The following is a 12,352-nucleotide window of genomic DNA, read 5'->3' on the forward strand; positions in this document are numbered from 1 at the left end:
ACAGCAAGCCGAAAAGCTGACTAAGGTGCCTCGTGAGTCCGGATCTCATCGTTAATCCCTACTAGTCGATTCTTTATTAAAGAACCGAACTTCCATGTACAAAACGTCGTATCTCCCAAACTATGTGGGCAAGTGGTACAATTTTGCAGGTACATTCAGTAGTGTTTGTGTACATTAATAGCATATTATCACATCATTCCATATTCAGCCAATAATGATACGAAATACTGAAAACCGCATTCTTCTTGCTCCTGGAAGCCTTGAGACAGGCAACCTGCAACTAGGATTCATTTAGTAGTTTAGTAATATGGATGGTTTGTATGGCGGCCTCTACAAACGGGAGTGTCTATAACACAATAAACTGTGGAAACAGAAAAAAAAGAAGGAACCATACTGTCTGTTTGAGATGTCTAATACGAAACAATGGTAACGAATAATTATCGGCAGAAACTTATCAGGAACTTAAGTAAAAACAACGTTTTTATCAAAGGGAAACAGAACTTCAACTGAAATTGCCTGGCAAATTAAAACCGATTGCCAGGCTAGGACTCGAACCTAGGACCTTTGCCTTTCGCTGGCAAGTGCTTTACCGAATGGGCTGTTCGGGAACGACTAACTACCCGCCCTCACAGCTTTACTTCCACCAGTACTCCATTACTACATTCCAAGCGATGAGAGCGGATCGTGAGTAGTGCTTGGACAACTCAATCGGTAGAGCAGTTGCCGGCGAAAGGCAAAGGTGCCACGTTCGAGTCCCGGCCCGTCTTACAGTTTTAATCTGTCAGGAAGTTTCAACTCAGCACACACTCCGCTACAGAGCGAAAATCACTGTGAAAACTGCAACTGTTTGTTTGACTACGAAACCAAACCATTTGATAGTAACCTGTATTAAAACAATTAATTCTGTGATGTGTTTCTGTCCATTGGTTAATACAAACTAAGACTTTATGTTTAGTATGTCATCTACAGTTAGTGACGTTCGCTATCGGTTCCACCTGACTTTTCGGAATATTATAACGTAAACATTGGTTACAATGGTTCCTTTGCACCAATAGTAATAAACAGGTAATTTGCAGTACTTCTTTCACTTCGAAATGGGATATTTTGTTTTCGTGTCACTGATTTATTACTGCGATCACGTTTCACAGCATATATCTGTAGCTGGGTTTCAGCTTTCTGCTCATGCTTTTTTTGTCCCCAGAAATTAATTTCTACAACTCTGAGTTGAAAGTTGGTACCGGTATATTTTCATTAAGATACTCAACTGTTACCTTACTGTATTTGTTTCTTATGGCTGTCGGTCAAATAATTTATCTGATGAGAATGGGTTGCATGCTCTTCGAAGACACAAAGGTCGCGCCAGAGGTTTCTGAGATTCTGTAGTCTAGGAGACGATAGAAATAACAGGAACAAGAAAATCTAGTGAGCAGAGACAGGAGATTGTATTTCAGCTCCGCTTGAGACGACGTAATATCAGCAACGGGCTTAGTGTGTTCCTTGATACAGATGCCAGTAATGGGCAAGACTGGCGACCCCAGTAGTCACTCCCCCACCACCTCACCTCTAGGTCCCCCCCCACCCCCCCCCCCACCACCACCACACCAGCGAAGACCTTTCGCGCTCAGAGCGCATGCGCAACTCCAGGAAATTTAAGACACGACCTGGAACGGATAAACAGCATCCGTCTGGATCCAGACACATCGCCAGAAGACAGCAAGTAAGCAACTTTCGTAACGTCACTTCGGAACGAACCCAGTATTCGGCTGATTTCCCGTGAAGGATTCATCAGCGCGGTTCGCCGAGAAAAGCCAGCATTCGTATACAGGGTGAGGCATCTAAGACAGGCCACCCCATATACACTCCTGGAAATGGAAAAAAGAACACATTGACACCGGTGTGTCCGACCCACCATACTTGCTCCGGACACTGCGAGAGGGCTGTACAAGCAATGATCACACGCACAGCACAGCGGACACACCATGAACTGCGGTGTTGGCCGTCGAATGGCGCTAGCTGCGCAGCATTTGTGCACCGCCGCCGTCAGTGTCAGCCAGTTTGCCGTGGCATACGGAGCTCCATCGCAGTCTTTAACACTGGTAGCATGCCGCGACAGCGTGGACGTGAACCGTATGTGCAGTTGACGGACTTTGAGCGAGGGCGTATAGTGGGCATGCGGGAGGCCGGGTGGACGTACCGCCGAATTGCTCAACACGTGGGGCGTGAGGTCTCCACAGTACATCGATGTTGTCGCCAGTGGTCGGCGGAAGGTGCACGTGCCCGTCGACCTGGGACCGGACCGCAGCGACGCACAGATGCACGCCAAGACCGTAGGATCCTACGCAGTGCCGTAGGGGACCGCACCGCCACTTCCCAGCAAATTAGGGACACTGTTGCTCCTGGGGTATCGGCGAGGACCATTCGCAACCGTCTCCATGAAGCTGGGCTACAGTCCCGCACACCGTTAGGCCGTCTTCCGCTCACGCCCCAACATCGTGCAGCCCGCCTCCAGTGGTGTCGCGACAGCCGTGAATGGAGGGACGAATGGAGACGTGTCGTCTTCAGCGATGAGAGTCGCTTCTGCCTTGGTGCCAATGATGGTCGTATGCGTGTTTGGCGCCGTGCAGGTGAGCGCCACAATCAGGACTGCATACGACCGAGGCACACAGGGCCAACACCCGGCATCATGGTGTGGGGAGCGATCTCCTACACTGGCCGTACACCATTGGTGATCGTCGAGGGGACACAGAATAGTGCACGGTACATCCAAACCGTCATCGAACCCATCGTTCTACCATTCCTAGACCGGCAAGGGAACTTGCTGTTCCAACAGGACAATGCACGTCCGCATGTATCCCGTGCCACCCAACGTGCTCTAGAAGGTGTAAGTCAGCTACCCTGGCCAGCAGGATCTCCGGATCTGTCCCCCATTGAGCATGTTTGGGACTGGATGAAGCGTCGTCTCACGCGGTCTGCACGTCCAGCACGAACGCTGGTCCAACTGAGGCGCCAGGTGGAAATGGCATGGCAAGCCGTTCCACAGGACTACATCCAGCATCTCTACGATCGTCTCCATGGGAGAATAGCAGCCTGAATTGCTGCGAAAGGTGGATATACACTGTACTAGTGCCGACATTGTGCATGCTCTGTTGCCTGTGTATATGTGCCTGTGGTTCTGTCAGTGTGATCATGTGATGTATCTGACCCCAGGAATGTGTCAATAAAGTTTCCCCTTCCTGGGACAATGAATTCACGGTGTTCTTATTTCAATTTCCAGGAGTATATATCCAGGATGAATAAACCTATCGTGATGCAGTTTCGTCAACTGGCGCACAGTAAGGCGAATTTTCCAACGTTCGCGAGTAATTTTTATCGTTTACAGTCGCCGAATTACGACACTGACCTTTTTTTTTCTAACGGAGCTATGTACTTTTTTCCTGTGGCATTTGAAAGAAGCTTCTAAGAGAACATCGACGTAGCATGTATACGACTTGATCAGATAGTATCAGGATAACAGCGCCGCAAACCACTGTCCTGCTGTCACGAAAGAGGTTCCACAAACGTCTGCCCTATTATATCAAATGTAGGCAAACACGTAACTCAGGTATGGTTCCTGCGTTTATTATCACGGTTGTCATACCAAGTGCTCAAAATGTCGACTTTCAGCATCTTTACGCGTTATAAAGTGATTCCGGGGAAACAATACTGCACGTCGAACTTAATTTGGAGTTACGGCAGCAGGGGCCGGTGTTATACAAGGCATTTCATGCCTTCGGGAATCGTCGGTGTTTCCCCATGGAGGGACAGTGGTTCGTGGCGCTGTTATATGAATATTAATTGCTCAAGTCCCATACATGTTATGTAGCTGAAGTTCTCTCTGAAGCTTCTTTCAAATGCCACAGAAAAAGGATGTAGCACCATTAGGGAAAAATTCAAATCAGTGTCGTAATTCTGCGACTATAAACGATAAAAATTACTTGGGAGCGTCAGGAAATTCGCCATGTTGTCAGCTATGCCTGGGTGGTAACCGCACCTCGTTGTACTTATCCATTCTGTATAGATTTGGAGTGGCCTATTTCCCGATCAGGTCCTTCCGTCCGTTTGTCCAAGCCACCCTGCATGTGATAAAATTTAAACTGATTTATTTGCCTGTAAACAAATGTGCTGATGTACAAGACGTCGTCAGTACATACGTCAGTATACAGGGTAAACGAAAATTCACGCACTTTGGCGCGAAAGTGTAGTAAATGGACGTCAAAGGAAGACAGCCTGGCAACAATGTAATCAAATGTCTGACAGGCATCTGCATTCAATACAACGCGGGCAGTTAGTTCAGTTGGTAGAACTTTGCGTCAGAATACTCGACTGCGACTTCGTGTCTGTTATTTTCTAATTTTGATCTGTCCAATAATGATGTAGCATATACTGTCTCTTAAACGATCCATACCTTACAACAGTTTACTTAACGTTGAAAATAGCCGTCATTTGTCAGACACGTCAAAAATATTCATGGAGGGTAATTACCAGTAAAAATTAATTACCTGTCATGGGACAGAAATAACTACAAAATATATCAGTGTGGAGATGCTCAACATACATACCAAACTGAATAAGATGGACCAGTTGTAATATTTTCAACAGGGTATCAGTGACAGCATATCTTTTACCATAGCCTTATTTCTGCAGAGATATTAAATAACTGCACGTGTTTTAAGACCTGGTGTAATCGTTGTATGACGAGTAAGAAACTAAACACGATACCATGCAGTGTAAAAAAACGTACACCTTGAGCCGGAATCGAAATCTCGCACTCGAGTATCCTAAAACAAAACTATACCCACTGTAGTAACTGGACAGCACTGTTACACAGTGTTGAATTAAGGGACTTTTTGGGCATGTGATTACAGTGTTGAAAATTGTCTTTCTTCGACGTTGATCTTCTGCCGAAAATATGCATGGGGTGAAATTTTGTTACAGTTTCGTACTGTTAGATGAAAGGATTTGCACTGTGGCATCCGAGGACAAGAATCTTGATTCACCTTCTCTCATGTGTAATCTTGCAACCTTGGCTCTGCCACCGTTGTAAATTTATTTTAATGCACTTCTCTCGTCTCGTGTGATATATTGGTGAAAAATATTTTGCCAGTAAGTAAAAAAAAATATTTTGGCTATACTTTATCTAGTCCAGTTGTTGTCCAGTCAGTTCCTTTTTCAGTTTGTCTCTCTGAGTATGCACATCAGACCTGATTTCGTACATGTGAACATCATGTTTGGCATGCCTAAGTACTTAATGTAGGTATAGACTGGGAACTGTAAGTATTTCGTGGTCAACGAAATGCTGTCTGCAAGAAGTTACTTAAATCAAAAATACATAATGGTTTTCGTATTCCAGACGAAAGCTTCTTTTGCCCCAGCAGAATTTCCTCACAGAAGTATTTCATAGTGTGTGTATGGAAAAATGGCATTGTACACCATAGGCATGGGCTATTTATCAACACATTCCTTCAGTGTCTCTAAGACATTTAGTACTCTTTCCTGCCTATTGCATTGCTTTTCTGTGTAGATGTTCCAGCATAATTTACTATCGAGGTGTATGTTTAACCCTTTCATAGAGTGATTGAGTTCATTTTGTCCAGTATTTAAGGGGACCCTGTCGTGAGCGGATTTCCTATGGTTGGCCATACTAACATCGGTACACATTTCTCAAAAACTATTTGTTCGAATCACATTTGAAGCGCGCACAAGTTATCATATCTTCTTCAATGTGTATAGGACAGTAGAATTTTTATCACAGTAGAAATTCACAGAAAAGTATGTGACCTAAAAAATTGGTATTAGGAAAGATATAAATATTTTTCATGCCTTTTACTTGATTGCCATAATTGTAGTAAATTTTAATGTAAGTGATGTAATTAATTGATTTCGTACCAGGTTTCATTGACATAGGTTTCATACTTTCGGGAAAATGCGTGTCACGTTTATAATACAATCTGTTCAATCTACAGTCAAATCTAATACTCGTTCGCGTTTCTGTATCCTCCTACTTACGTTTGAAGATCCTCCTTTGAATTCTGGCGGTTTTTGTCGTTTGTACGACTCTTTCTTGGCCTCCCTCACCCTCAGCTGGTCGACTGACAGCACATCTTTCATGTTCATCCCAGCTTCTATGTCCATATCACTGTAAATTTTCAACCAGCTGACTGACCCATCATTGAAACACAACACTGCGTCCATCCATGACATCAATTTTTGCGGTCCACAAATACTGTTTTAGGCAATGTTCCCACACACAATAACTGAAAGTTTCGTTGGGATTTAGAATTCTCTCGTGGATGCATCTAGTAAGCAACGTTTTGTTAGCTAAGCTTCTACATACAGACTTATTCACCTGTCCCTACCTATGGGTTTTATGCAACCCACTGCATTGCATTCCATAGTCACGTGCGAAATTTTCATACTCCTTTGCTCATTACTCCGTCTTCAGGCCACGAGTGGCCTACCGGAACCATCCGACCGCCGTTGTCATCCTCGGGGGACGATGCGGATAGGAGGGGCGTGGAGTCAGCACACCTCTCTCCCGGTCGTTATGATGGTATTCTTGACCAAAGCCGCTACTAATTGGTCGAATAGCTCCACAGTTGGCATCACGAGGCTGAGTGCACCCCGAAAAATGGCAACAGCGCATGGCGGCCTGGATGGTCACCCATCCAAGTGCCGACCACGCCCGATAGCGCTTAACTTCGGTGATCTCACGGGAACCGGTGTATCCACTGCGGCAAGGCCGTTGGCTTTTCTCATTACACACAAACAATTAGACCCAGAGAAAAATGAACAGGAACTTTTGGGAGGAAATTTAATGCAGTTAATACGTTTTTGCTGGAGGCCATGGTTTTTGAGTTATTACAGGAAAACACGTCTGAAGGTCACTTTTGAACATTTTTTTTCTTACATAATTTGAAACTACAGTCTGTAACGAAAACGTTATCCAGTGCAAAATGTAACTACATTATATTTCCTACAAAAAGATCCTGTTCATTTTTTTTCGTATGATTAATACTTTGCTCGTAGCGAGTGACAGATTATGAATATCAAGAGTGGTATTTGAAGGTGTTGCGGGCTCCACAAAACCCCAGTTAGGGGTAGCTGAATCACTCTGCTACTGACCTTGCTAGGAGATGGTAGTCTCTATATAATGACCCATGTTTATATTCTTCACCGATTACACTAGCTTTCTGATATTTCCACCATGACTCGGGGCGCTTTGGACGGAGAAAACGGCAGGACGTAAGTACTCTGGACATGCTTGTGTGTTAACCAGTTCACGTAACGGACGTCTTTCTTACCAAATACGCTGGCGATGCCACAGAGCAATAATTACGTGTCTTACACCCAATTCCCATGGACTGGGGGACCCATTTAAAGGTCATGTGTAAGGATGGTTCCGTGTCTTGTGGAGTACATTTCCGTCATTATGGCGAAAGGAGGTGTTACACGCTACTAGCTAGATGTCTGACTCCTTCCGAATGTACGATGGATCGCATTGTATTCATCAAGAAAGTAAGAATACTCTTGAGCTGTTCATGAAATGGAAACTGAAAACAATTTAAAGAGGTCACAAAGTATCCATTACGCACAAGAATTTAATGCACGAAATCCGTGTTTATAACAATAAAATTACACAACAGTCGTCGGTAACCATCAAATACTCGATCCAATTTTCCATTTCTCGCTTAAAGGAGTGGTTCCTTTGGTTACGCTTCGCTTTGCGCGGCAGAGGCAAGTGATATAAAAATTGTTAAAATATAAGGAACTTACCTGCTTCTTATCTACCTTCAAAAGTTGGTGCCTTATAAATAAATAGTGTACTGTTGCTGTACAATACAGACACTGACATCATTAGAAACCCTGTCAACTCGTTGTGATTCCCTCTACCACTTGTTAATAGATTTGAACAGGCTACATCCAGGTTTATCGTCATCGCGTCAGCTTGCTCTGACGACCTCAGCTATAGAGACGGAGAACAACGCTCTGTAAATGTGCGTCCACATGATGCTTTTTATCTGCCCAACTTTGCGACTGCGTATACATTTCCAACAGCGCATCTGTACATGCGTAATTTCCTGGAAATGGAAGCCGTGAGTAAAAAAGCCTTCGGTGGGAAGAAGACATCAGGCAATTGTAATCACTTGTTGCTCACGTGTGTGTTGTTTGCGCTGTGTTGCTTTTGCGTGTCGGCGAAAATAATATCTACTGATTCTGAACAGTATACTCTGTGGTTTATTGAAGGTTATTGGAAAAAGGACGTGTTGTGGAACTTGTCGTCAAATGATTATTTCAATAAAACTTCGAGGAACGAAATCATTAGCACAACTGAGAAGCGTAACATCTGAACAAAAGAAATGATTGAGTATTTTACGTGTAGCCCCTCAAAAAACAACTAGAAATTGAAATGTAGAACACTGATAACGCAAAAAAATACAAATTTGGAAACACAACATCTGTTCTCCAGGAATCTGGCGCATATGGCGTTTCCGAATATGACGAGCAGGATTATTACAGTTGTGTAAACAACTTTTTATACAATAAAATACAAATGGCGCACTGAAAATTAATTGACCTTCAAATAGCGACTAAGAACCTCCCTTAAGTAACTCTATTTCAGGGATAATCACTACGACGTTTTGTTATGAAATGCGAAATAAATTGTTCAAACTGGTATATAAGTCGCCTGTTACTAGCTATTGCCAGCCTTACCGCTGTAGTTTCCCATGCAGTTCGCATAGTTTGATATATTATTGACATTTCAAGTATCAGTGCTCGCAATGAAGTTATACCACAAGCCATTCAATGCTGAAGCTTTTTCTGAAAGAATTAGATGAACGAGAACATTTTACGATGTGATAATTTGGTTCATACGGCCGGTCAAAGGTAATTTTTATGCCCACTTGCACGTCATTCGGACATAAACGATAGCTTGCAACCAATGGAAAACATACTAACGACGGTGTAATTAAGCTTGAAATTTTCTGTGCGCATGTCGTTTGAATCGAGGCGAAATAGGACACGTATATATGCGAAGTTTTCCCTACACGGACAATATGCGTTGTCATCCATTTTTTATACGGCAGTTGTTCTTTTTACATGTCAATGTTTTCACAATGAAAAGGGACAAGAAGGGAGATGTGGTGCCCAAGAATGCAACAGAGACAAATACGAGAGTAATTTACTGTAATTAAACAAACAGCTGACTGAAGATAGCGTTGCACGGTGCAGACATCTGGTATGTCACTACTGCACGATTGTCAACCTTTGAGTCTATATAAATAATAATAATGTCCTTGCGAAAGTGGAGACTGATTAGGATCATCATCTATCAAGGAACACGGAAAGTGAAATTAATAAGATAAAGTAACGAATCAGAGCGAGCCGAGCACGAACATAATCAGTGTAATTCGATTCGTAGAAAAGAGCGCGAACTCGTCTGTTTCCTCTACGCTTCCCCGACAATTAACACTGCCCTCAAATTAACAGCGACAAACAGATCCGTGAGGTCTTTCCATAAGAATTAACTCTACAAATTCCGCGATATCCTTGCGACGCTCAGAGAGAAATTTGTCTGACTTTCTCTTAGCGTCTTAGATCTCCGTAACAAAGTGAAACGTTAAACGCTGAACGCAAAATGTTGACAGGAAACTTTTTATTTCTCGTCTTCTCTAAGCCCTACATGTTAATATGTAGCGGAAAAGTAATATGGTTGACCATACTACCACTAGATGAAAGACTCTTTAACTTATAATGTACATACAAGCTTCGACAACAATCTGATGCCTTCGCCGACTTTTTGCAATCTTTCGGAAGAAGAACTGTGCGTCTGCCGAGTTCATTCAAGATAGTTGAGCCTGTGATATTACATTTATATTCATGTCACGGTGAACACACTGGCTCTCCGGATAGCATACACCTCAGGCTCAAATCGACAACTGAGTCTACTACCTGCCACTACCGCGCACTCACTTATTTCCATTTTGTATTTCAGGTGAAATTTATTGGCAAAGCTTATAATATACTGAAGAATGAAGTATTACACTTGTCCTACTCACCTAAATAACAGCCGTGATTGTACACAGAACAATAATTGTACAGTAGGAGAATATATGCGTTCGACGATATCGTGAATAATTATTCACCTTCACGTGCGCGTTAATATATTTAAATACATCATACCTTGGCCAATGTTAATTCTGACTCTCTCTATATGAAAAATGTTTACGATAATGGCAATTTAGTAAAAACAATACGCAATGAAGACATTTCCAATAACTGCTTGTTACGGAAGCTATTTCTGTTGTTTTGGCACAGTAAACAAAAGTTCGCGATCAGAAATCGTGTTATGCGAAGCATTATACTATTACGCTAAAAATCATTGGCAAATAAATAATACAAAATGAAATGGTTTTGTCAAGACATGTCAAAGGGCACTTATTTCAAGACTTGGTCACAAATGCTGGTTTTGAAAGGCGATAACTTCCTAACTTGTAGTGACATTTGACAAACCAAATTTTCGTAATAAAAAATAGTCCACGTGGAGTGACCTCCACAGACATGATGGTTTTAGTCGAAAAACGAGTAGTCAACAAGTGTGATAGTTCCTTGTAGATATCCTTGTACACAAATATCACAACGCTTAATTTAAGGGAAAGTGAATGCAACAGTCTTAACCTGGTATTACTCATATACACTAGAGAAAGGCGAAGTGGAGGGGGGTGGGGTACCTGACAAACTAATGTACAGTGAAACTGACCAAGCTCCACAATTTCATATTACTCTGACTAACAGTAGCCACAAGTAGGGCCTCTATAACCGCTAGTGGAATTACAATACATACTATGAATTACAATTTTCTCAATAAACAGAGATTGGTTTTAGCAAGGACCAGGAATACTACAATTATGTGATCTATTGCCAAGATATACTACGATCTCTCGACAACTCTTTGAGCGACACCATGCTTCCTCGGTAAATATCATTTATTCCCAAGGATATGATGAAGCAAAAGCAATACCAACCTTACCCAGTAAAGCTTTTTAATCTGTCAAATGAACTGTATCACATATAGTACACCTTGCCATGTTGTTTTGCTCCCCCCAGCCAATACTGCAATTTCATACATCCCCTTATGTCTCCTAATGCAAGATTTTAAGCATGAAAAGCAGGCAAGTTTACTTGACAACAAAAATCAAAATGTGGTGCAAATCCAACGAGAATCACTTTTTAAGTGCAATTGAGCAACAGGTAGAAAAACTTTACTTGTGAAAGTGCCAAAGAGTTTTCCTAAAACAATTGAGGATGTATTTTAAACTAACATAAGTCCCATGAAAAAAATTGAAACAAGAAAAACGAGATTATCTGGCACAAGAGAGAAATTGCCCATATGCTGTAATACTACTACAGTACCACTAAAACATGTGTTCATGGCTAGTTGTCAGAGAATCCACTTAGCTAAATATCTGTTCACAAATACATTTTTAAACAATTTTGGGGAGAAATGATTTTCTACCAAACTCAACATATTAAATGCCATATACTAAGCAGCTGATACAAACTGGTTTCTATCACTAACAATCAGGTGATGATCTCTGCAGATCTTTGATATCAACAGGATTAGTGGAAAGTTTCTTATGAAACTACTAAAAATTTTCAATTAATTTTGTAAAAAAACACTTTAAACATATATCTGAATCAGTTTTAAGTAAAAAAGAAAAAGAGACTGCCGCACTACTGTAAAGAAAGTTATTGCCACATAACAGGGCAAAAGCTTATAAGGAACATCAAAAAAGAAACACTCACAAAAAGAACTAATGTTGAAGTTTCTTAGATGGAAGTACTAAGAGGAACAAAATGAGCTTTGGCCTGCTGTGATGAGTTATAGGCTGAATGGTAAGCATACCAAAATAAATTTATAATACGAGTACTATGACCTGATGGATCAATTTTTAGTGACTAAATAACATCGTAGACTAGGTCAGAATCTGTTTACAAGAAGTTGATGGAAGCTTGTCTGATGAGAATTTTCTGCCATAGGCCTATTTGTTTCTTGTTAGTGTGCAGTGTGACTGGAAAGCTATTTTTTAGGTCTGTGACATTTTGAAAATTCTTCCCCAGTGCCAAATTCCAAATCAAAAATATAACTTACCTCTCAGGTACAGGAAAAATAATGGCCTGCAGTTTGTGAATAATGTTTATTCAGTTTACCATATACTTGCAAATACATTTTTTCACACAATTTAATCTCTTAAGGCATGCTGGAAGAAGACTGAAAGAGAAGCTAGCAAAAGACAAGCAGGTATCATGTAGT

At 41.8% G+C, this 12,352-nt stretch overlaps 1 pseudogene; it reads right to left on the reverse strand.

The window, feature by feature from the left end:
- Window positions 1-6,668: 6,668 nt before the first annotated feature.
- On the reverse strand, window positions 6,669-6,786 carry LOC124778454 (annotated as a pseudogene).
- Between the last annotated feature and the right edge of the window lie 5,566 nt (window positions 6,787-12,352).

Source organism: Schistocerca piceifrons, chromosome 2 (assembly GCF_021461385.2).
Source record: "Schistocerca piceifrons isolate TAMUIC-IGC-003096 chromosome 2, iqSchPice1.1, whole genome shotgun sequence".
Lineage (NCBI taxonomy): Eukaryota > Metazoa > Arthropoda > Insecta > Orthoptera > Acrididae > Schistocerca > Schistocerca piceifrons.